General features: G+C 45.7%; 1 protein-coding gene across 3 annotated transcripts in view; it reads left to right on the top strand.

Moving 5' to 3' along the window:
* Positions 1–25,993, top strand: part of LOC147113976 (uncharacterized) — a 288,093-nt gene that overhangs the window by 75,377 nt on the left and 186,723 nt on the right. The window lies entirely within an intron of this gene.

The following is a 25,993-nucleotide window of genomic DNA, read 5'->3' as shown; positions in this document are numbered from 1 at the left end:
ACCTGGGACCTGATCTGGAGCTGCTTGGCCCTTTGATCACCTGCATATCTAATCGAATACTTTGCATATCCAGCTAGTAGTAGTTTTTCCCCAGGATCGGCATCTTCAGATAGGCTTGCAAGTCAATATAAAGTCTTTCCCTCATTGATTTTAAATGGGGGAAAAAAGGAGATCTGACCTGGTGGATCTCTACAGCTAAATGTTTGATGCTTGTTTTTTTAATATAAAATGTCAATTTTTAAAAGTAAGTTAAATAACATACTTAATCTCGTCCTCGCCAACCTAACTGTCATAGACACAGCTGTCCGTGATATCATTGCTAGAAATGACCACCATACACCCCTGGACCTTTTTACCTTTAAGATCCATATCTGGCTTTTTTATCCACTAGGATTGGACGTTGGCACATTATGTAACTTAAATATTTTGTGAGATCAGTTGTTTTACATGACCAATTCAACAAATGCAACTTTTGGTAGTATGGAATCTTTTTAAACTACAAAAATGTTTTGAACTTTATACAGTAAATACTTTCACATTTACTCTAAGCAGATATGAGCTTCAGTGTTAATGGGCAGCTTATAATTATACTCAGTCACGAGGATTGTTTTTAATTGCTAATGTAGGTGTAGAGCTAGGTTTCACCTCTGAAAACAGAAACCTATAACTATTTTATGAAGACCCAAGCAATGTTCCCTCTAACTTTTTTCCCCTGCCTGGGCCCTTAAAATTTACTGCGCGGCCACGCCGTATCTCTTCCAGTGGCAGCAGTTGGTGAGTGGCCTGTGCGGAGCCTCGCGATTGGTGCGCATTGGACCCTAACCTTGGGTGATACTTTTAGCTCTAATGAAGTTGGAAGCTTTCCTCTCTGCTCACTGCTGTGCTAGAGCACACCCAGATCATGATAACAAGTCATGCAAATCTAAATGTGATCCCGTAAGCCAAAAAGTATCTTTACAATACTTAACTTCATGATATTGGCATAATTTGTCTCTTAATTGGATGATTGTTGGATTATTCTTACTACAAACCATTAAATTTTACTTTCAGCAATAATGGAGCAGACATCAAATGAAACAGCAAACTCATACTGTGGACTTGGGTCAAAGCAAAAAATTACATCAGGGAAGAACTACTGGATTATAATTGCAGATCATAAACTACGCACTTTGGGTGCCATTCCCAATTTATGTGAACAATTTTTGTACAACTGAATGGATACATTCAGTTACTGCAAATATTAAAGCACCAAGAATTTTGAAAACTGCATGATGGTTCATGCCAAAGGATCTCCAATTGGCATATGAGCCAGTAGCAAGTGCTTTACCATGTTAAATGGCAGCTTGCCAGCTGTACAGAGAACAAGTCGGCAACTCCCTTTAGAACCTTAGAAGTCCAGCTATTTTCCACAAGTTATCATGGGCAGTGAGGAGTATGTATCACAGATGTTCTTGACTGTAGTGGCTTACTTCAAGGACACCTTTTTAATTGCAATTACTCCCCAGGAATTCTTCTGCCTTGGGATGTTCTTAACTGGATTGCTACCAACTTTGTTTTGTATCAATCAGAACAACACCACAAAGTCTGCTAAAACAGATTCTTGGAATTATTGACTGCCACTGTAAAGGAATGCATTTCTTTTCTACCAAGCACAGTGAATTCTAGGAAAGGATCTAGGAACATGAGCATCCAGTTGATAAGAATCCTTGATGGGGAAATTGATCGAGGTGTTGGAGTATTATTTTGTGAAGTAATGCAGTTTGAATAGTAAGCAAAGCAAAACATAATCATGTAATTGGATGACTTCTGGTTACTTAGTTGCTTACTCATTTACCACGATGCTGTTATGGGTCTTGGGATATGTAATGGAAATGTAGGTATTTACTCCACAATGGAAACTTTGCCACAGTGATTTGCACTAGCTAGTGAACCTTCATTCAGTGTAAGAGTTGCTCAAAATCTATGACCTTGCCACCTGGACTCCATATTTACAGAATTTAAGCGTATATGCATTCATGCAACTGTCACCTGTGATAAATGATGGCATTTCTAAGTATCTAATAGATTGCTATGTTAAAATCTGAATCTGTAATCTCTCACCTTGTCCGGTTGAAGTAGACAGTTAACAATGAAAACCACATTGCAGGTTTGATTATAGTGATTATGATCATTCTATTCCTGTGTCCCTCTTCCTTCTAAAAGTGGTTTGAACTCCAGTTGCACATGTCCATGTACTGGTTTCCATCATACATGTCCACTATATCTGTCAACTTTAACAATCATTCACCAAATCCTCTAGTATATATTGCCAAAATAGTTGGTCCAGGAGGAAACCTGTTGACGTTCACTCGTATTTGTCAAGAGCATCAAATAGAAGCATCTTTCTCATAATATAGCGTATTTAGTTATTTAAAATAGCAGCTGTTGCCTTGTTTTCACAAGATAATGACTTGTGATGGTAATCTGTTTTTCCCAACAGCAAAAGAGCATATGATTTGGTTCAGTGCATCTTTCTGATTGAATTTTGCTTATTGAATTTTGCCTGGAAATCTATTAAGTAGCATCTAATAAAACAATGAAACGATAGAAAGACATCAAAATGAAACTGCTGGTGTTACCATATTGTTTCTTGGTAATGAGGATAAACTGGCAATGGTGCAAGTTCCTGCTTTTGGACAGCAATACCCATGTCCAAACTATTGGTCTGAGAGCAATGTCATAATCGATAGGCCCCACATGAAACATTTTTGCACTGGTGTTTATAGTTTTCAATAAGGAAGAACTTGCATTTACATGGAGGTCATGAGTTCAAATACCAACATAGCAAGTTATGAATTTGAATTCACTAACATTTGGTAATTTGTGGCCTAGCACCAGAAAAATAACTACAAAAGCTTCCAGATTGTAAAAATCTAAATGGTTCACTGATTTCCTTCAAGAAAGGGAGACTGCCAACCCTATCTGGTCTGGTCTACATATGACTCCAGTACCACAGTGTGATTGACTCTTAATGCCATCTGAGCCACCTAGTTGTAAACAATTGCTTCAAAGTTCAATAAATTGGATGGACCTATTGGCAATGGCTCAGGCTCGTTTTTGTTCGCTTATGGGATCTGGGCATCGCTGGCAAGGCCAGCATTTATTGCACATCCCTGGTTGCCCTTGAGAAGGTGGTGGTGAGCCGCTTCTTGAACCGCTGCAGACCGTGTGGTGATGGTACTCCCACAGTGCTGTTGGGTAGGGAGTTCCAGGATTTTGACCCAGCGACAATGAAGGATCGGCAACATACTTCTAAGTCAGGATGGTGTGTGACTTGGAGGGGAACTTGGAGATGGTGGTGTTCCCATGCACCTGCTGTCCTTGTCCTTCTAGGTGGAAGAGGTCGTGGGTTTGGGAGGTGCTGCTGAAGAAGCCTTGGCGAGTTGCTGCAGTGCATCTTGTAGATGGTACACACTGCAGCCACGGTATGCCGGTGGTGGAGGGAGTGAATGTTTAAGGTGGTGGATGGGGATGCCAATCAAGCGGGCTGCTTTGTCCTGGATGGTGTCGAGCTTCTTGAGTGTTGTTGGAGCTGCACTCATCCAGGCAAGTGGAGAGTATTCCATCACACTCCTTACTTGTGCCTTGTAGACGGTGGAAAACCTTTGGGGAGTCGGGAGGTGAGACACTCGCCGCAGAATACCTAGCCTCTGACCTGCTCTTGTTGCCATAGTATTTATGTGGCCTGTCCCGTTAAGTTTCTGGTTAATGGTGACCCCCAGGATGTTGATGGTGGGGGATTCGGTGATGGTAATGCCATTGAATGTCAAGGGGAGGTGGTTAGACTCTCACTGGAGATAGTCATTGCCTGACACTTCTGTGGTGCGAATGTTACCTGCCACTTATCAGCCCAAGCCTGAACGTCGTCCAGGCCTTGTTGCATGCGGGCATGGACTGCTTCATTATCTGAGGAGTTGTGAATGGTGCTGAACACTGTGCAGTCATCAACAAACATCCCCATTTCTGACCTTATGTTGGAGGGAAGGTCATTGATGAAGCAGCTGAAGATGGTTGGGCCTAGGACACTGCCCTGAGGAACTCCTGCAGCGATGTCCTGGGGCTGTGATGATTGACCTTCAACCACCACAACCATCTTCCTTTGTGCTAGGTATGACTGCAGCCAGTGGAGTGTTTTCCCCCTGATTCCCATTGACTTCAGTTTTACTAGGGCTACCTGATGCCAGACTCTGTCAAATGCTGCCTTGCTGTCAAGGGCAGTCACTCTCACCTCTGGAATTCAGCTCCTTTGTCCATGTTATAATGAAGTCCTATAATGATGAGACCTCAGTGAGAAACACTTTGCAGGGTTAACTACACTAACAGCTGGGGGCTGGTGCCCAAGTTGGTAAAGCTGCCAGACACACTAATTAAATAACAACCTGACAGAGTATGTCAGCCAACATCTCCGACACCTCCATGACCATCCCTGGGTATGTCCTGTCCAACTGGTAGGATAAACCCACCAGAGGTGGGGACACAGTGATATTAAGTTGGGTGGAAATGGCCCTGGTAATCCTCATGATTGTCTCTGGACCCTGTGAAGTTTCATGGCTTTAAGTCAAACAAGGTTGAGGAAACCTCCTGGTGATAACCAACTATTGTATCCTCTCAACTGATGAACCAGTACTCCTCCATGTTGAACACCACATGGCAAAAGCTCTGAGGGAAGCAAAGCTCCAAAATGTACTCCGGCTGGGAGATTTCTGTGATCACCACCAAGAGTGGCTCACTTCACCACTGGCCAAGCTGGCTCAATCCTAAAGGACATAGCTGCCAGACTGGGTTTGCATCAGATGGTGAGGGAACCAATGCAAAGATGTAACCAACTTAACCTTGTCCTCACCAACCTACCTGTCGTAGACACAGCTGTCCATGATATCATTGGCAGAAATGACCACTACTATACATTCTTTATGAAGACAAAGCCTCATCTTGACTGTGAGGATAATCCCATCTTATAAGGACAGATCTGGCAGCCCAAAACTGGGCATTCATGAGGCACTTTGGGCCATCAGCAGCAGCAGAATTGTACACCACCACAATTTCTAATGTCATGGCCTGGCACATCTCTTGCTCCATGATCATCATCAAGCCAGGAGACAAACTCTGGTTCAATGCAGAATGTAGAAGGGCATGCCAAGAACAGCACCAGGCCCCTTAGAATGAGGTATACACATTGTGAAGTGGCTACCTACATGCTAAATAACAAGTAGCAGGCTGTAGACAGAGTAGCGCTACATCATCAAGTCTCAAATGATGAACAGTCAACTGACAAGAGGAGGAGGAGGCTCTATAAGCATCCCCAACCTCAATCAGGGTCGTGCCCTGCACGTCGGTGCAAGAACTAAGACTGAAATGTTTGCAAGTGTCCTCAGCTTAAAGTGGGGAGTGGAATTATCCTACCCTGCCTCCTCCCGAGGTTCCCGCCATCACATATAGCAGTGTCGAGAGTTCGGTTCACTCCAGATGACAAACTGATGAAAGCACTGCACACATCAAAGTCTATGGGCCCGGACAACATTGCGCCTGTAGTAATGAAGACCTGTGCACCAGAGCTGGCCTTTCCTCTAGCCAAGCTATGACCGTACAGCTACTGGCATCTACTTGGGTATGTCCTATCTGCAAAGATATGGGAGAAATCTAACCTGCCCAATTACTGTCCTATCAGGCTCCTACCATTCAATAATAGTGATGAACGAGTCAATAGTTTTATCAAAATACACCTGCTTTACTGATGCTCAGTTTGGATTTTGCCAGAACCACTCGATTCCAGACCTCATCACCGCTTTGATCCAGACATTCAGAGCTGAATAACAGAGGAAAGATGAGAGTAGCTATCCTCTAGTAGCATTCAACTGAAATAAAAAGATAAAATGCTGGAAATACCAGGTCAGGCAGCCTCTGTGGAGAGACAAACCAAGTTAACATTTCATGTCAATGATCTTTCATCAGAACTGGGAAAAATGAGAGAAATAACAGTTTTTAAGCAAGTACAGAGGCTGGGAAAGGTGGGGATGGTAGGATAGAACAAAAAGGAAAGTCTAAATCCAGAAGGTTGTAAAGTGCCTAATCAAAAGATAAGGTGCTGTTCCTCCTGGCTACAAGAGCAGGGCAGAGGCTGGGTATTTTGCGATGAGTGGCACACCACCTGACCCTTCAATTCTCCATCGTCTTCAAGGCTCAACTTGGGATTGTGATAGGGTATTTGCTACGCACCTGGATTGGTGCAGCTGCAACAACATTGAGAAGCTTTACACCATCCAAAACAAGGCATCTTGCTTGATCAGTGCCTGTGCCACTGGACTCTACCTCTTCTACGATTAGCCAAAGCACACTTTGGCTGCAATATGTACTCTCTACAGGATCCACTGCAGCAGCTCACCAAGCTCACTTCATAGGAACATTAGGAATAGGAGTAGGCCATTCATTTAGATCATGGTTGATCTGCACCTCAATCCATTTTCGTGCCTTTGCTCCAATTTTCTTAGCATCCACAGCCTTTTGGGGGAGGGAGTTCCAAATTTCTGCTACCCTTTGTGTGGAAAAGTGTTTCCTGATTTTGCTCCTGAATGGCCTAGCTCTCATTTTAAGATTATGCTCCCTTGTTCTTGATTTCCCCCACCAGAGGAATAATTTCTCTGTATCTGCCACATCAAATCCTTATAACATTTTAAACACTTTAAACACCTCGATCAGATCACACCTCAATCTCTAAGTCAGGGGAATAAATACAAGATAAGTTTATATAACCCTGCCTCATAAATTAACCCACTAAGCCCTTCCGGTGAATCTGCGCTGCACCTACTCCAAGCCCAATATATCCTTCCTGAACTGCCTTGCCCAAAACTGAGCACAGGAGTCGAGATGGGGTCTGACCAAGGCTCTATACAACTGATGCATAACTTCCTATCCTTTGTATTCTAGGCCCCTTGGGATAATAAAGGCCAACATTCCATTAGCCTTTTTGATTGTTTTTTGTACCTGTCACTTGATGATTTGTGTACTTGGACTTCCAAAACACTGCTCCTCTGAAGTTCCTAGTTTCTCACCATTTTAGAAAATACTCCAATTTATCTTTCTTGGGTCCATAATGGATGGCCTCACACTTGCCTGCATTGCACTCCATTTGCCATAGTTCTGCCCACTCACTTAATCGGTCTATGTCGTTATGTAACTTCCTGCTCCCATCTGCACTACTTTCTGCCCCTCCTAACAAGGTGGTCTCTGCAAACTTAGATATACAACTCTCTATTCTTTCATGCAAGTCATTAATAAATATAGTGAAAAGTTGAGGCCCCAGATCAGATCTGTGGGGGACACCACTCTTGTCACATCTCACCAATCGGCGTACCTATCCTTTACCCTTTACTCTCTGTTGCTTACCTCCCAAGCAATTTCCAACCCAAGTCAAAAGGATACCTCCAATTTCATATGCTCTCATTTTTACGAATAATCTTTTGTGACACCTTATCAAATGACTTCTGGAAGTCCATATAAATAACATTCATAGACTCTCTTGCTTACCTTATCAGTGACATTCTCAAAAATTTCAACTAAATTAGTCAAATATGACTTAGCAGTAACAAAATCATGTTGGCTTTCTCTGATCAGCTCATAAATTTATCAAGTGCTCAGTCATTCTGTCCCTAATGACTGATTTCTAATAGCTTCCCCACAACTGACTTCAATAGCACCTCCCTCCACTGTGAGCTCTACCATCAAGAAGGACAAGCACAGAAATGTTGTGGAGACACCATCACTTTAAAGTTTCCCTCAAAGTTGAACACAATTCTGACTTGGACATATATCTCCGTTTCTTCATCATCATCATCATCACGGTCAGAATCCTGGAATTCCCTGCATGACAGCATTATGGGAGCAGCACCATCACAAGGACTGCAGCAATGCAAGGAGAAGGCCCGCCGCCACCTTCCCAGGGCAACTAGGGTGGGCAATAAATGCGCGTTGCCGACATTGCCCATATCCCGAGAACAAATAAATATAAGTGCTTAAGTTACATCCCATGAATTACTTTGAAGTAGAGTCAGTTATTATGTGGGCAAGCTAATCTTGATGGATGGATGCTAAATATTGAGAGTGACGTTATTAGGTATTGCTACCATTCCTTCGCAGTCTTCCTTGATGGTATGCTTTATTATCAGGTGATCTTGTACACGTGGACTCGTGTGATCCATACTCCATGGAGTTTTTATTTGGCTGTGAGGAAGAGGGAAATTTTATTTTTATTTAGTGGTGGGTGTGCATGTCTGTGAGTGTATGTTTGCATGTATATATGAATGTAAAATTAAGTTTTGTGCTCATTTTATATAGTGACATTAAAAAGTAGCTCACCAAGTATATTGTAAAAATTCTTGAACCACATACTTGGGTTTCATCCTAGCCTCCACCAACATTTGTTCTTCACTATCTCCTCACCTGGAAGAAACTCATGGGATACAGTATTAAGCAGAGTGAATGGACACAATTATAAGGGTTCAATATCAAGCTTACAGCTTCATCAATACTTCACCCACTGGGGCTATGGGCCTTCCTGTCCTTTTGGGTAGAGTTAAGGATATACGTGACTTGATGCAAATTCAGAACATAATTAGTAGATGCTGCCCTTTATTGAACCTCTTTCTTTAGTATCTATAGTGCTCCTAGACCAGAATGTCCTCTGAAGACTGAGCTACAACAGGAAATGACATAAAGAGCAGAGAAAGCTTGTCTGAAATGCTCCAACGTGGTAAAGGTGTTCCCACGATGCTGTTGGGTAGGGAGTTCCAGGATTTTGACCCAGCAACAATTAAGGAAAGGCTATGTTGAAGTCAGGCTGTGTGTGACTTGGAGGAGAACCTTCTGCCTCTGTCCTAGGTTTTGGAGATGACGGGTTTGGGAGGCGCTGCCAAAGAAGCCTTGGCGAGTTGCTGCAGAGCGTCCTGTAGATTGTATACAGTGCAGCCACAGTCCACCAGTAGAGGAGGTGGAAGTTTAGAATAGTGGATGAGGTGCCGATCAAGCAAACTGCTTCCCCCTGGATGCTGTTAAGCTGCTTGAGTATTGTTGCACGTTTTTTTTTCTTATTCATTCATGGGATGTGTGCGTCACTGGCAAGGCCAGTATTTATTGCCCATCCCTAATTACCCATGAGAATGTGGTGGTGAGCCGCTGCAGTTGGTGAGGTGATGGTACTCCCACAGTGCTGTTAGGGAGGGCGTTCCAGGATTTTGACCAAGCAACAATGAAGGAACAGTGATATATTTCCAAGTCAGGATGGTGTGTGACTTGGAGAGGAACTTTCACACATCTGAGCAATTGGCGAGTATTCTATTACATTTCTAACTTGTGTCTTGTAGATGTTGGAGAGGCTTTGGGGATCCAGTAAGTGAGCCACGTGTCACCGAATACCCAGCCTCTGACCTGATCTAGTAGCAACAGCATTTATGTGGCTACTCCACTTACGTTTCTTGTCAATGGTGACCGCCTCCTCCCCACCCCCCCAAGCCTGAATGTTATTCAGGTCTTGCTGTACATGGGCATGGACTGCTTCATTTTTTGAGGAGTTGTGAATGGGGCTCATACTGTGCAGTCATCAGTGAACAGCCCTACTTCTGACCTTTATAAAGGAGGGAAAGTTATTTTTGAATCAGCCTAAGATAGTTGAGCCTAGGATGCTACCCTGAGGAACCCCTGGGGCTGAGATGATTAGCCTCCACCGATTACAACCACCTTGCTTTGTGCTAGGTATAATTCCAGCCACTGGAGAGTTTTCCACTTGATCCCCATTGACTTCAGTTTTACTAAGGCTTCTTGATGCCATATTAAGTCGAATGCTGCCTTGATGTCGAGGGCAGTAAATCTCATCTCACTTCAAGAAATGGCTGAGAGCATTTGATACAGCAAAGGCTGTGGGCCCCGACAAAATCCCGGCTATCGTGCTGAAGATTTGTGCTCCAGAACTAGCCGCGCCTCTAGCCAAGCTGTTCCAGTACAGCTATAACACTGGCATCTATCCAACAATGTGGAAAGCTGCCAGGTATGTCCTGTCCGGCCAATTAACGCCCCATCAGTCTATTCTCAATCATCAGCAAAGTGATGGAAGGTGTCGTCAACAGTGCTATCAAGCGGCACTTACTCACCAATAACCTACTCACTGATGCCCAGTTTGGGTTCTGCCAAGACCACTCGGCTCCAGAGCTCATTGCAGCCTTGGTACAAACATGGACAAAAGAGCTGCATTCCAGAGGTGAGGGGCGAGTGACTGCCCTTGACATCAAGGCAGCATTTGACGGAGCCTGGCATCAAGGAGCCCTACTAAAACTGAAGTCAATGGGAATCTGGGAGAAAACTCTCCACTGGTTGGAGTCATACCTAGCACAAAGGAAGATGGTTGTGGTGGTTTGAGGTCAATCGGCACAGCTCCAGGACATTGCTGCAGGGGTTCCTCAGGGCAGTGTCCTAGGCCCAACCATCTTCAGCTGCTTCATCAATAACCTTCCCTCCATCATAAGGTCAGAAGTGGGGATGTTTGTTGGTGACTGCACAGTGTTCAGTGCCATTCGCAACTCCTCAGATAATGAAGCAGTCCATGCCCGAATGCAGCAAGACCTGGACGACGTTCAGGCTTGGGCTGATCAGTGGCAGGTAACATTTGTGCCACACAAGTGCCAGGCAATGACGATCTTCAACAAGCGAGCGTCTAACCACCGCTTCTTGACATTCAACGGCATTACCATCGCCGAATCCCCCACCATCAATATCCTGGGGGTCACCATTAACCAGAAACTTAACTGGACCAGCCACATAAATACTATGGCAACAAGAGCAGGTCAGAGGCTAGGTATTCTGCGGCGAGTGTCTCACCTCCCGACTCCCCAAAGGTTTTCCACCGTCTACAAGGCACAAGTAAGGAGTGTGATGGAATACTCTCCACTTGCCTAGATGAGTGCAGCTCCAACAACACTCAAGAAGCTCAACACCATCCAAGACAAAGCAGCCTGCTTGATTGGCACCCCATCCACCACCTTAAACATTCGCTCCCTCCACTGCCTTCTTGAACCGCTGTAGTCTGTGTGGTGAAGGTACTCCCACAGTGCTGTTAGGGAGGGAGTTCCAGGATTTTGACCCAGCGACGAAGAAACGGCAATATACTTCCAAGTCTATGTCAAAGTCAGGATGCTGTGTGACTTGGAGGGGAATTTGGAGGTGGTGGTGTTCCCATGCGACTGTTGCCTTTGTTCTTTTAGATGGTAGAGGTCGTGGGTTTGGGAGGTTCAGCTGCTTTGTCCTGGTGGAACCAAAGCACAGCATCGGTGAACAGGTTATTGGTGAGTCCGTGCCGCTTAATAGCACTATTGACTGGCTCCTTCCATCACGTTGCTGATGACTGGATGTTGGCTGATAGGGGGGTAATTGGCCAGGATGGATTTGTCATGCTTTTTGTGGACAGGACATACCTGGGCAATTTTCCACATTGTCAGGTAGATGCCAGTGTTGTAGCTGTACTGAACAGCTTGGCTATGGGTGCGGCAGGTTCTAGAGCAAAGGTCTCGGCACTACAGCCGGGATGTTATCGGGGCCCATAGTCTTTGCTATGTCCAGTGCACTCGGCTGTTTCTTAATGCCACGTGGACTGAATCAAATTGGCTGAAGACTGACATCTGTGATGGTAGAGACCTCGGGAGGAGATTAAGAAGGATTGTCCACAAGGCACTTCTGGCTGAAGATGGTTACAAACGTTTATCTTTTGCACTCGTGCTGGGCTCTGTCATTGTTGAGGATGGGGATGTTCATGGAGCCTCCTCATCCCGTTAGTTGTTTAATTGACTGGCTGGGGTAGGGCTGCAGAGCTTTGACCTGATCCATTGGTTCTTGGGATCTCTTTGCTCTGTATATAGCATGCTGCTTTCACTGTTTACCAAGCATATAGTCCTGTGTTGTAACTTCATCAGGTTGGCACCTCTTTTTCAGGTATGCTGCTCTCGGCATTCCTGATTGAACCAAGATTGGTCACCTGGCTTGATGGTGATGGAGGAGTGAGGGATATGCCAGGCCATGAGATTACAGATTATGATAGTGTACAGTTTTACTGCTGCCGATGGATGCCTATCTTTGAGCTGTTATTTCTGTTTTCAATATGTCCCACTTAGCATGGTGGTAGTGGGACACAACATGATGTAGGGTGTCCTCGGTATTCAGTGAATACGGAACTTTGTCTCCACGAGGACTGTGCGGTGGTCACTCCTACCAATGCTGTTATGGGTAGAAGCACTTATGACAGGTACATTAGTGAGAACGAGGCAAAGTAGGAGTTTGCCTTGTGTTAGTTCTCTCCCCACCATGCCGCTACCAGTCTGGGACTATGTCCTTCAGGACTCAAGCCAGCTCCAACATTGGTGGTACTACTGAGCCGCTCTTAGTAATGGACATTGAAGTCCCCCACCCAGAGTACATTTTGTGCTTTTGCTACCCTCAATGCTTTCTTCAAGTGGTGTACAACATGGAGGAATACTGGTTCATCAGCTGAGAGAGAGCAGTAGGTAGTAATCAGCAGGAGGTTTCCTTGCCCATGTTTCTCCTGAGATTTCATGGGGTCTGGAGTCATTGTTGAAGACTCCAAGGCCACTCCCACCCACTCTACAGCACTGCGTCCCCACCTCTGGTGGGTCTGTCCTGTTGGAGGGGCAGGGCTTACCCAGGGATGGTGATGGAAGAATCTGATTCTGTGAGCATGACTATGTCAGGCTGTTGCTTAACTTGTCTGTGGGATAGCTCTCCTAACTTTGTTGCCAGTCCCCAGATGGCAGTGTGGAGGACTTTGCAGAATTGACAGGTGCCTTCATCGTGTCCTGATCCGATGCCTAAGTCACAGCCAAGTGGTCCATCTGAAAGAAAAAGACTTGCATTTATATAGCACCTTTTGCATCCTTAGGATGTCCCAAAGTGCTTCACAGCCAATTAGGTCATTTTGAAATGTAGTCACTGTTGTAATGTAGGGAAACTTGGCAGAGAATTTGCACACAGCAAGGTCCCAAAAACAGCAATGACCAGATAATCTATTTTAGGAATGTTGGTTGAGGGATTGATAGTGGCCAGGACACTGGGGAAAACTCCCCTTTTCCTCTTTGAATAGTGCCATGGGATCTTTTACGTCCACCTAAGAGGGCAGATGAGGCTTCAATTTAACGTCTCAACTGAAACGTATCTTCAACGGTGCAGCACTCCCTCAGTGTCAGCCTGGATTATGTGCTGAAGTCTGTGGGGTGGGGCTTGTAACTCAGAAGTGAGAATGCTGCCACTGAGCGAAGGCCGACACCTATATTCCAAGTTATATCGATACATTTTAAACAATTGTTGAAGAGAAATGATTTATGCATCTCATTTTCTGTAGCAAACAACTTGTATATCTTTTTAAAAGCTGCAGATAGGGTTTATGTCTGAATTTTCTCCACTCTTCTGAGTTCTTAATCTTAGCTATGTCACTTATAGAACATTAGTGGTGATGGGGAGATACATTCACATTTGATTCAGAGCAGCATGGACAGGGTCAGGGAGCAGGTTGGCGATAGTGAATGTGTGGCAAGGCTGGGAATTTTTTTTTAAAAAGGAAAGAGCCCTACCGTCACAAAAATTATTAACGTTAAAGGTACTGAGACATGTATGTCTGCACACGTGCCTAAATACCTCTTCAGTAATGTATTCCTATTTAGAGCCATTGTGATATTTGCATGTACAAAATAAAGTATTTTAATAAGCTGTCATAGAGCCGGTTTAAAACTTCTGACCATGACTTGTTCTTAAAAAGTTTTTCTTTAGGTCACATGTTGTAATTATATTCCTTCTGGATTATTACTTTTTTTTTTTAAAGACTCAGTTTTCACCATCATTGTTATATTGTGGATGTCAGTGCATGAAACTATAAATGCAGGAATATGTCCCTTATTAATGGTTATTTGTTGCAGGCTTTCCAGCTTGATGCAGTACAAAACCAGATCCCAGATGTCGAGTCTAGTCCACTACTCCATTTAATTCCTCCTTGTTGGTGTATTTAGTGCATTGTACATATTGTACTACATGGTACATACTTTATAACCAATATATTCTTGCATGTGGTGCATGTTATAATGCAAGCTAGTGTACAATGCAGAATTGTGAAATCAAATAAATAGCACTTGGAGTCCTTTTAAAAAAAAAAAAAAAAATTAAACTTCACTTTTTTAATTGTTACCATTTTCCCAAAAAATAATTGTTTTTTAACGATTATGCGAATCCAACAGTGAAATTGTCTGCACCTGCATTGTTTGTTATTTTAGTTATTCACTGTATGCAATAATCCACATTTGTGAAACAAATGTTTCTATATTTAACATTCAAACTCTTGTCGGATATTGAAACCTGTCATTTGTTTTATCATAATCAGATCCATAATTTTATACCATGATATTTCAAGTGCCAGTAATAAATAAATATTTGAGACTTGAGCCTAAATTAAGGATTCTTCTAAAATCAGTGATAAAAATGGCCATTGCAATTGATCTCTGCTGTTATTTTATCCCCACAGCTTTTTGTACCCCAATAGCATTCCTGATCTGAGAGGTGAGCTAGGTGTTCCTGGGCCTATGTTAAAGCTGCGCTTACACCAACTGATAAGAGTACCACAAGTTGATGAGCCCTTTTAATTTTTCCATTTTCTCTGAAGCTGAAAGTAAGACACATTGTGATGGAGAATTATATCCTACTGTTTTACAGTGCAGTGAGTGTTACTTGGTGCCCAGTACACTACTGTGGAGTGTTACTAGGCTGCTGCATCCAGTGTATTTTCTCTCATATACTTTTAGGAATTCAAATATAATATGGTAGTCTGGAAAAAGATAGGCAGTTGAATATTACTAAATGCAATGAGAACAGAAGTACAGGAAACTTTCTGGTATCCGGCACCGACGGGACCGAGCTGGTGCCGTTAGATCAAAACTGCCGTAGAAACCAGCGCTAATGTTAAAACATACGGAGCTCAGAGCTCCGTGTGAAGCAACAAACCCTGTTGCTTAGCAACAGCTTCAAAACAGTCGGCGCAGCTTGCAAGCGTCTAGCTGAAGCTGTTGCTTAGCTACAGAGACGCTTGCAGAGCCAGGACTGGAGAAAAGAAGCAATGAAAAGAAAAAAAATTATCTGAACCGACTCCTGAATTTTGCCGGTAGATAGAGCTTTCCGGACATTTAACCTCCGGATAAACGAAAGTTTCCTGTATAGAGATGCTAAACACTGAGCAGTTGACTGAGCTGTAGTTTATGTCCATAAGGATTATAAGAAGAGATTTGTATGGAATTTTTCAATTGTTATCTGCCTAAGATCCCAAAGATCCAATTCACTTTTTAAAATCCTGCATCTTAGGTTATTTCATTGAGTTTTCGTTCAGTTTAGTTGATTTGCATTTTTGTTTTTTAGGGCGAGATCTCTTTAATTTGTTGGCTGAGGATAGCTCGTGGCAGTACATTGTTTCTCCCATTGAAAATGTGAGTGCGAATGTGCTTGCAAATGTTATCTTGTTTAGGACGTTAGAAATAATTCCTGCATATTTAATCAAAGGAAGCTTCTGAATGGACTGTATAAAGTTCTGTTTGCTAAAAATCCCAAACAAGATGAGCTTATTAATCTAAAATGACATTTACCTGTGGTCCAGTTATCACAGTGTTAGAATATGTTTCTGTGTTAGAATGTCTGTTTCTATGTAAGAATGTGCATAGGTTTTAATGGAAGTAGGTGAGCATATTGCAGATGCCCTAACTGTAATCTTCCAAAGTTCTCTTGATTCAGGAACAGTTCCTTTAGATTGGAAAATTGCACATGTCACTCCATTATTTAAGAATGGCGAGAGAGGGAAACCAGGGAATTATAGATGAGTTAGCCTAACATCTGTTGTTGGGAAATTGCTAGTCTATAATTAAGGACAGGGTGACTGAACACGTTGAAAATTTTCAGCTGATCAGAGAGAGCCAGCATGGATTTGTAAAAGGTAGGTCATTGAATTTTTTGAAGAGGTGACTAAAGTAGTGGACAGGGGAATGTCTGTGGCTGTTATTTATATGGAGCTCCAGAAGGCATTTGATAAAGTCCCTCATAAGAGACTATTAACTAAGGTTGAAGCCCTTGGAATTGAAGGCAAATTATTGATCTGGTTAGGAAATTGGCTGAACGGCAGGAGACAGAGAGTAGGGATAATGGGCAAGTACTCTAATTGGCAGGATGTGACTAGTGGTGTCCCGCAGGGATCTGTATTGGGGTATCAACTATTCACTGTATTTATTGACGACTTAAATGATGGGATAGAACGCCACATATCCAAATTTGCCAATGACACAAATTGTAAACAATATAGATGTAAGCATAAAATTACAAAGAGATATTGATAGATTAAGTGCAGGGCAAAGCTGTGGCAAATGGATTTCAATGTAGGCAAATGTGAGGTCTTCCACTAAAAAGGATAGAGCAGAGTACTTTCTAAGTGGTGAAAAGCTAGAAACAGTGGAGGTCCAGAGAGACTTGGGGGTCCAGGTACATAGATCATTAAAATGTCATGAACAGGTACAGAAAATAATCGAAAAGGCTAACGGAATGCTGGCTTTTACATCTAGAAGACTAGAATACAAGGGGGTAAAAGTTATGCTACAGCTATACAAAACCCTGGTTAGACCACACCTGGAGTACTGTGAGCAGTTCTGGACACCACAACTTAGGAAAGATATATTGGCCTTGGAGGCAGTGTAGCGTAGGTTTACCAGAATGATACCTGGACTCCAGGGGTTAAATTACGAGGAGAGATTACACAAACTAGGGTTGTAGTCCCTGGAATTTAGCAAGTTATGGGATGATTTGATCTTAAGTTTTCAGGATATTAAGGGGAACAGATAGGGTAGATAGAGAGAAACTATTTCCGCTGGTTGGGGATTCTAGGACTGGGGGGCATAGCCTAAAAATAAGAGCCAGACCTTTCAGGAGTGAAATTAGGAAACACTTTTACACACAGGGTGGTAGAAGTTTGGAATTCTCTTCTACAAATGACAATTGATGCTAGATGAATGGTTAATTTTAAATCTGAGATTGATGGATTTTTGTTAACCAAAGGTATTGAGGAATATGGGGCAAAAATGGGTATATGGAGTTAGGTCACAGATCTCATTGAATGACGGAACAGGTCAAGGGACTAAATAGCCTACTCCTATTCCTATGTTCCTAATGTAGAAAAGAGAAAAAGTCTACTTTACACTATAAATGCTTTCCAGAAAGAGTTTAAATTAGTATTCCTCCTTATTTATGAAAGTTTCATATTCGGGTTTGCCTATTGATGCAAATATGATTCTTCCAGCTGTTTAAGATTCTTCTAGCTGTTTGGAGTGTGATATATAGGCTATTGGTCTTCCTTTGTAATGTTTGCTCTGTTGCCGTTTTGCTGTTTGTGGTTCCATTTTGTTGTCTTTCAAAGTGAAGGATGTTTTGGACATTAACAAAGCGCCTGCCATTATTTTCAGAGGAAAGACTATCCCTCTTTAGAATCAAGTCGTCAAATGAAGGTTCTAAGGACAGCCTTGTAACATCTGATCCTGTATTTGTGACAACAGGCCCTGCCTATCTGGCCAATTGATACTTAGTTTGTCAGCTAGCTGTCCATGTGATGGCTATAGCAGTCCTATGACCAATCTGGCTTGGGAAACACTGGATTGTATCCAAGATTGTGAAGTGTATAGAAGTTAAAACCTTTGGTTCATGCAGCATTGCAAATGTGACCTGAACCATCACCTCCACAAAATCATGTCTAACATTGTGCTCTCATCTCCACATGTAGAGTAAATTAACTTTTTGTCTTGGTGATTAATCCATCTATTTGTGTTTGGCACTCAGATAGGACTGTTGAAAGACTGTGTCTGGAGATTTTGCCAAAAATGACTTCTGAATTTTGTTTGTCATTAGCCTTCTGTATAGATTGAACTAAGGATATTTACAAGCCCAGTAACCTAACCTGAGATGAACCTATTACTAGGCAGCAAGTGGTAAAATGGGTAATGGAATGTATTACCTTGTACATGTTGTTGAAAAATAGAGGTAACTATAGTTAGTAGTATTGAAGATAGATGTCTCACTAATTTGGCCTTGACAGTCACCTGCGGTGCAGGAAAAAAAAATGGGAGAAATGGTACTAGGGTACAAATGTACCAGTCAGATTTCCTACAACATAATGACTCTCAGCATCTGATGGTTAGTTCTCATTTGAACTTCAACACAACAACAACTTGTATTTATATAGCACCTTTAACATAATAAAATGTCCCAAGGCACTGAAGGCACAGCTGCCAATGGTGGAGCGATTAAAATCGGGGATGCTCAAGAGGCTAGAATTGGAGGCACACAGATATCTCGGAGGGTTGTAGGGCTGGAGGAGATTACTGAGATAGGAAGGGGCAAGGCCATCGAGGTATTTGAAAACAAGGATGAGAATTTTAAAATTGAAGTGTTACTTAACCGGGAGCCAATGTAGGTCAGTGAACAAAGGGGGTGATGGGTGAACGGGACTTGTTGTGAGTTAGGACACGGGCAGCAGAGTTTTTTGATGACTTCAAGTTTACGTAGGGTAGGTAAGGAGAGGGGGACAGTACCTGAGGATGGAGAACCATTAAGAATATCAGCTAACATGGGAGCCAGGAAAGGAAGTTGGGTGGCCAGCATTTTATTGGGAATACGGTCGTCGCAGCAGGAGACACCTTACCCTTAAATCAACCCTCCCCTCCTGGCTATACCTTCCACCACTTGCCCCGCTCAGACCTCTGTGGTGGCGGTGTGGCTCTCATCCCCAAATCACGCCTTGGTCTGTTCCCCTACTCCTCCGGCAGTTTCTCCTCCTTTGAGCATCTTGCCTTATTCCACCCCTCTCAACTCTTATTTAAAATTCTCGTTCTCTACTGCCCACCCAAGTACCATAAAAATTTTATTACCGAGATATCTTCACTGCTTTCCTCCCTCAGCCTCTGCAGCGAGCGACGTCTCATCCTCTGTGATTTCAACCTCCATCTCAATTCATCATGCTGTCTCTCCTCTGAGTTCACTAGCCTCCTATCCTCCCTTAATCTCTCCCTCCATGTAAACTCCCCAACCCATATTCATGGCCACCCCCTCGACCTTGCCATCTCTCGTGGCCTCGCTACTCCCATCATGTCAATTGCAGAAAAGGCCACCTCTGACCACTTCCTGGTATCGCTCTCCACCCACAGCCGGCTTCTTCTAAGGTTTTCCCCTGCCCTAGCCCTGAACTCGCATCTTTCTCCAGTTTCTCTCCGATCTCCTCTCATGACCTCTCCCGCGCTCATCTTGTCCATAAGACTCACTTCCTGCTCCCTCGACCCTATTCCCACCAAACTGCTGACCACCCAACTTCCTTTTCTGGCTCCCAGGTTAGCTGCCCCCCTCTCCCTCAAATCTGCCGTCATCACCCCTCTTCTCAAAAAAAACAACCCTTGACCCCTCCGTCCTTGCAAACTACCGTCCCATCTCCAACCTCCCTTTCCTCTCCAAAATCCTTGAATGCGTTGTTGCCTGCCAAATCCGTGCCCATCTTTCCTAACTCCATGTTTGAATCCCTCCAATCAGGTTTTTGCCCCTGCCACAGTACCAAAATTGCTCCCATCAAAGTCACAAGTGACCACCTTTGTGACTGTGACAAAGGTAAACTATCCCTCGTCCTTCTTGACTTATCTGCAGCCTTTGACACGGTTGACCACTCCATCCTTCCCAACGCCTCTCCACCATCGTCCAGCTGGGTGGGACAGCACTCACTCTGGTTCCATTCTTATCTATCTAATCGTAGCCAGAGAATCACCTGCAATGGCTTCTCTTCCTGCTCCCGCATTGTTACCTCTAGTGCCCCCCAAGGATCTATCTTTGGCCCCCTCCTATTTCTCATCTACATGCTGCCCCTTGGCAACATCATCCGAAAACACAGCGTCACTTTCCATATGTATGCTGACAACACCCAGCTCTACGTCGCCATCACTTCTCTTGACCCCTCCACGGTCTCTAAATTGTCAGACTGCTCCAGTTATGGATGAGCAGAAATGTTCTCCAATTAAATATTGGGAACACCAAAGCCATTGTTTTCGGTCCCTGCCACAAACTCCATTCCCTAGTCACTGATTCCATCCCTCTCCTTACCCTCTGTCTGAGGCTAAACCACACTGTTTGCAACCTTGGTTTCATATTTGACCCTGAAATGAGCTTCCGACCACATAACTAAGACCGCCTATTTCTACCTCCGTAACAGTGCCTGTCTCTGCACTTGCCTCAGCGCATCCACTGCTGAAACCCTCATCAGTGCCATTGTTACCTCTAGACTTAACTATTCCAGTGCACTCCTGGCTGGTCTCCCACGTTCTACGCTACATAAACTTGAGGTCATCCAAAACGCTGCTTCCTGTATCCTAACTCGCACCAAGTCCCATTCACCCATCACCCCTGTGCTCGCTGACCTACATTGGCTCCCGGTTAAGCAACGCCTCGATTTCAAAATTCTCATCCTTGTTTTCAAATCCCTTCCATGGCCTCGCCCCTCCCTATCTCTAATCTCCTGCAGTCCCACAATACCCTCCGAAATATCTGCGCTCTCCTAATTCTGCCCTCTTGAGCATCCCTGATTATAATCGCTCAACAATTGGTGACCGTGCCTTCTGTTGCCTCGGCCCTAAGCTCTGGAATTCCCTGCCTAAACCTCTCCACCTCGCTACCTCTCTTTCCTCCTTTACGACGCCGTTTAAAACCTACCTCTTTGACCAAGCCTTTGGTCACCTGCCCTAATTTATCCTTATGTGGCTCGGTGTCAATTTTTTTGTCTTTTAATACTCCTGTGAAGCGCCTTGGGACGTTTTACTACGTTAAAGGCACTATATAAATACAAGTTGTTGTTAGAGCATGGACAAGATGAGCTCCAAGAGGCCATGAGGGGAGATAGGAGAGAAACTAGAGAAAGATGCGAGTTCAGGGCTAGGGCAGGCAGGAAATCTAGAGGATGTTTGGCCCGGTGAACTAGGAGAAGGGATGGATGCGGCAGAGGCAGCCGATCAGATGGTCTCAATCTTGGTGACAAAGAAGCCCATGAGCTCCTGGCATGGCACAAGGAGGGGCAGTTCTTAAGGAGTAGAGATGGGGTTAGACGTGCTGCCTCTTCCTTCTGCCTGGGCAGTTTTTTTTCTGGGGCACCTGGAGGTGGAAAGTTGCTTGAGGATCTGTTCCATTGTTTCCTAACCTACCTATCATTTTTCAGGGGCCAGGCTGTCAGGAGAAACTATTTATGTCCGTATGTGGGTGAGTGAAAGTTAAACACATGCAAATGAGGGAAATATGACCTCTATCATGTTTCCCGCTGTTTATGGCTATGGTAGTGTAGTCTAGTAATCCAGGGGCCTGGACTAATAATCCAGAGAATGGGAGTTCAAATACCATCATGGCAATTTGAATTTAGTTTAAAAAATGTAGAAATAAAAAGCTGGTATCAGTAAAAAAATGACCATGAAGATGTCTTAAAAGCCCAACAGGTTCATCAATGTTCTATAGGTAAGGAAACCTGCTAATCTTACCCAACTTGTCCTCTATGTGACTCCAGTCCCTCATCAACGTGGTTGACTCTTAACTACCCTCTGAAGCTCCTTAGCATGCCACTGCTTTCCATCAAACTGCAATCATTAGTTCAAGAAGAAAGCCCACCACCATCTTCTCAAGGAAAATAGGGATGGGCAATAATTTCCGGCCTTGCCAGCAATGCCCCACATCCCAAGAATGAATTTAAAAAGCACACTTTGATGGCTGGTTACAGGAGCCACCTGTTAGGCCCCAGCGTTTACAGAGTGGTGGGGGGCCTCGAGGTAAAAATGAAGAGTAGTTTGTGGAAACAGTGTGAGCGTGGTCATTCACAGGCTTTGTCACTAAATGGAAACATTTGTGGGGCAAACTTATGAGCCATCCTACTGGCTGTCTCTTTATCCTGCTGTGGCAAACCCCTGTGAAGACTGTGGGGCTTGCTTCCTGTAAGTAGATAGCCCTGGGCCCGGAAATACCTCTAGGGTCAGGAGAGCATCTTCGGGGTGGATAGAAGTACCACTCTGCTGGAGATGCATCCAGTAAGGTAAAAAGCTTAGGCCTTGATGTTTCTCTGTGTTGTTGACATTGGATTTTGGCATCCTTAAATAAATCCATTGGTCCACAGAGCTTTAGACTGTGCTGAGCATAAGAACAAGAAATTTGCTTTAGCTGTCCCCACTAAACAGGGGTACAGTATTTCATCACTGGGTAATGATGACTTTGTACAGCACCAAAATTAGCAGTGGTGAGAAGTGGAGCCATTTAGCTGAACATAAACCACTAGATGAAGTTGAAACTAATTTTCCTTATGCTGTGACCACAGTATGGTCCAATATGTAACGGTGATAGAAAATTATGAACGAAAAGATTAAATTAATTAATCCTGTGCCTCAAGCAGGGAGCTGTGCTCAAAGGGAGTGTGAGCCGGAGAATTGGTGCTACTGTCTTTTGGTCCTAACTTTGACACTCTCCCTTTGAGCGCGACTCCATTCTGGACACCGTAACCTACAAATTTACCCAAAAATGTAGCCTTTTACTAGGCATTACAGACTCGATCTGACAACTGAGAATGATGAGTGCTTTGATGAATGTGTTTGCTAAGTTAGAATCAAAATGAAGTCATAATTTTATCCACCTCTTTGTTGTATCTATCTATCTTCTATCTATATATATAAATCGGTACATCTGTCTGTCTGTCTGTCATTCTGTCTGTCATCGCCTGTGCGTCTGTCGGGCTATGCGCTCGAAAGTTACAGGGCGTACCTACGCGCGCGTTACCTCCAAAGAAAGCTTACGCTTCCGAGACGGTTTTAAGCGTATTTACGTTTCGGCCGGGCTAAAATCCCGCCCGCGGTATCCCAAAAACCTTCAATGTTCCGCTCATTAGCATCTCATTATCCGCTCATTAGCGACAGAGTGACCTCGAGCTCGACCAATCGTACGCCGGGTTGCTGGCGTGTGCCGCCGGGCCAATCGGTGCGTGTGTGGCCGGGCTTTATCGTTCTGAACCGAGGTGAGTCGCCGCCATCTTGATTCCAAACTTTTCCTTTCTTTTTCCCGCTTTCTGCGTCTTAAAAAACAACATTGCTTTTAAAACACATATTGTTTTAAAAAAAAATGATTTAGAAAGTAATTAACTTATCTAATCTCATTAATTTTCCCACCGTTCCCCGTTTTTCTAGGTAGGCCTAGAAGCCTCGGCGTCTCCTCCGCACCCACGCCCGAGCTAGGCACCTCCCGGCCCCACTCGAAGGCTGGAGGGCCGAGCCTCAGCCCAGCGCCGCTAGGGTGCGCGCGCAGCAGGAGCTGAGACGCGGCGTCTCTCTCTGGCTCGGGCGGGGGGCGGGGCTTGCTGAGCGTCGACGGTTACCCTGGCAACCGGCCCCGCCGGCCGTCTCGCACAGCCGCAATCGGCGGTCTTCACCTCCGTGGGGGGGGGGGGGGAGGCGGCGCGACCCTCGGGTGGGTGGGGGGGGGGTGCCACGCGCGCAGCAGGAGCAGCTGAGACGCGGCGTCTCTCTTCCCCCCAGTCGCTCGCTTTCTTCCCCCCCAGTCGCTCGCTCTCTTCCCCCCCAGTCGCTCGCTCTCTTCCCCCCAGTCGCTCGCTCTCTTCCCCCCAGTCGCTCGCTCTCTTCCCCCCAGTCGCTCGCTCTCTTCCCCCCCAGTCGCTCGCTCTCTTCCCCCCAGTCGCTCGCTCTCTTCCCCCCAGTCGCTCGCTCTCTTCCCCCCAGTCGCTCGCTCTCTTCCCCCCAGTCGCTCGCTCTCTTCCCCCCAGTCGCTCGCTCTCTTCCCCCCAGTCGCTCGCTCTCTTCCCCCCAGTCGCTCGCTCTCTTCCCCCCAGTCGCTCGCTCTCTTCCCCCCAGTCGCTCGCTCTCTTCCCCCCAGTCGCTCGCTCTCTTCCCCCCAGTCGCTCGCTCTCTTCCCCCCAGTCGCTCGCTCTCTTCCCCCCAGTCGCTCGCTCTCTTCCCCCCAGTCGCTCGCTCTCTTCCCCCCAGTCGCTCGCTCTCTTCCCCCCAGTCGCTCGCTCTCTTCCCCCCAGTCGCTCGCTCTCTTCCCCCCAGTCGCTCGCTCTCTTCCCCCCCCCAGTCGCTCGCTCGCTCTCTTCCCCCCAGTCGCTCGCTCTCTTCCCCCCAGTCGCTCGCTCGCTCTCTTCCAACAACAACATTCCCTCGAAAAAGCCTCGGCACCGCCGGGCACTTCAGCTAGTCTATATATATATAAATCGGTCGATCTGTCATTCTGTCTGTCATTCTGTCTGTCATCGCGTGTGCGTCTGGCGGGCTATGCGCTCGAAAGTTACAGGGCGTACCTACGCGCGCGTTAACTCCAAAGAAAGCTTACGCTTCCGAGACGGTTTTAAGCGTATTTACGTTTCGGCCGGGCTAAAATCGCGCCCGCGGTATCCCAAAAACCTTCAACATTCCGCTCATTAGCGACAGAGTGACCTCGGTCGACCAATCGTACGGCGGCTTGCTGCCGTGTGCGGCCGGGCCCTCCTACGGTCGAGTGACGGGACGATTGACCAATCTTACGCTTTGGTGACCTGACGGTGCGTGTGTTGGCGGGCCTTATCGTTCTGAACCGAGGTGAGTAGCCGCCATCTTGCTTCCATTCTTTTTCCTGCTTTCTGCGTCTTTCTTTTCAAATATACATTTCCAGCAAAATAAAATTCAATTTATTAAATTCTTTTAAAATAAATCACTCATTTGTAAATATTTTATCTAACCTGAACATTCTTTTTCCTACCTTTGCCCGTTTTTTTCTTAGGCCTGAAAGCCTGGGCCTTTCTTGCCCAGCCAGGCCCGAGCTAGGTAACTGGTCTGCTGCTAAGCTCCTCACCCACCCCCCCCTCCGGTGTCACGTTACCCGGGGCAACGGCGTCAGCCACGAGGGTCAGGGTGAGACACTGTTCCGCGCTCGGCTCGGGCGGGGGGCGGGGCTCTCGAGAGTGCGGATCTCGGCCTTGGTGCAGCTGAGACGCGGCGTCTCTGGCTCGGCCGGGGGGGCGGGGCTTGGTCAGCGTCAACGGTTACCCTGGCAACCGGGCCCTCCGGCCGTCTCGCACAGCCGCAATCTTGAAGCCAGCTCGGGAGGCCGGTGCTCGGAAGATCGCGCCTCCGGAGTTCGGTGCTTGGTTGGTGGGGGGGGGGGGGCGAGTCTCGGGGGGGGCCAACCTCTGGAGTTCGGGGGGTGGGGATCAGGGGGCTCGGGAGTTTGGGGGGACGGGGATCAGGGGGCTCGTGGACTCTCCCCCTTCCCCTCCCCTCCCCCCCCTCCCTCCTCTCCCCCCCCCCCCCTCCTCCCCCCGCCCCTTCTTCCCCCCCTCCTCTCTCCTCCTCCCTCCTCCTCCCCTCCCTCCCCCCCTGCCCCCCCCGCCCTCCCGTCTCCCCCCCGCCCTCCCCTCCCCACCCCTCCCCCCCGCCCTCCCCTCCCCTTCCTCCCCCCCCCGCCCTCCCCTCCCCTTCCTCCCCCCCCGCCCTCCCCTCCCCCTCCCCCTCCCTCTCTTCCCCCCAGTCGCGCTCTCTCTTCCCCCAGTCGCGCTCTCTCTCTCTCTTCCAACAACAACATGCCCTCGAAAAAGCCTCGGCACCGCCGGGCACTTCAGCTAGTATCAGTATAATACAAATTTGTGTGAAAGTTGAGGGAATAGGAAAATGTTAATTAGTTGCTTTTGTTATAACCATCTTTATTCTTTGAATGTAGCTCAATGTTCACAGACAGAGATCCCTGCTGCGTTTTTCTCTCTCTCTGGAGTTGCTCAGTTTTTTTGGTACATGTATTTGCCTCAGTATTCTGTACCAAGATGGTTCTACTGTCCAATGGTTTCCCCTTTTTGGAT

Source organism: Somniosus microcephalus, chromosome 8 (genome assembly GCF_052327205.1).
Source record: "Somniosus microcephalus isolate GS21.2 chromosome 8, FLI_Smic_1.0, whole genome shotgun sequence".
Lineage (NCBI taxonomy): Eukaryota > Metazoa > Chordata > Chondrichthyes > Squaliformes > Somniosidae > Somniosus > Somniosus microcephalus.
Note: the sequence above shows the minus strand (reverse complement) of the source record. Positions and strands in the feature narration are given on the sequence as shown.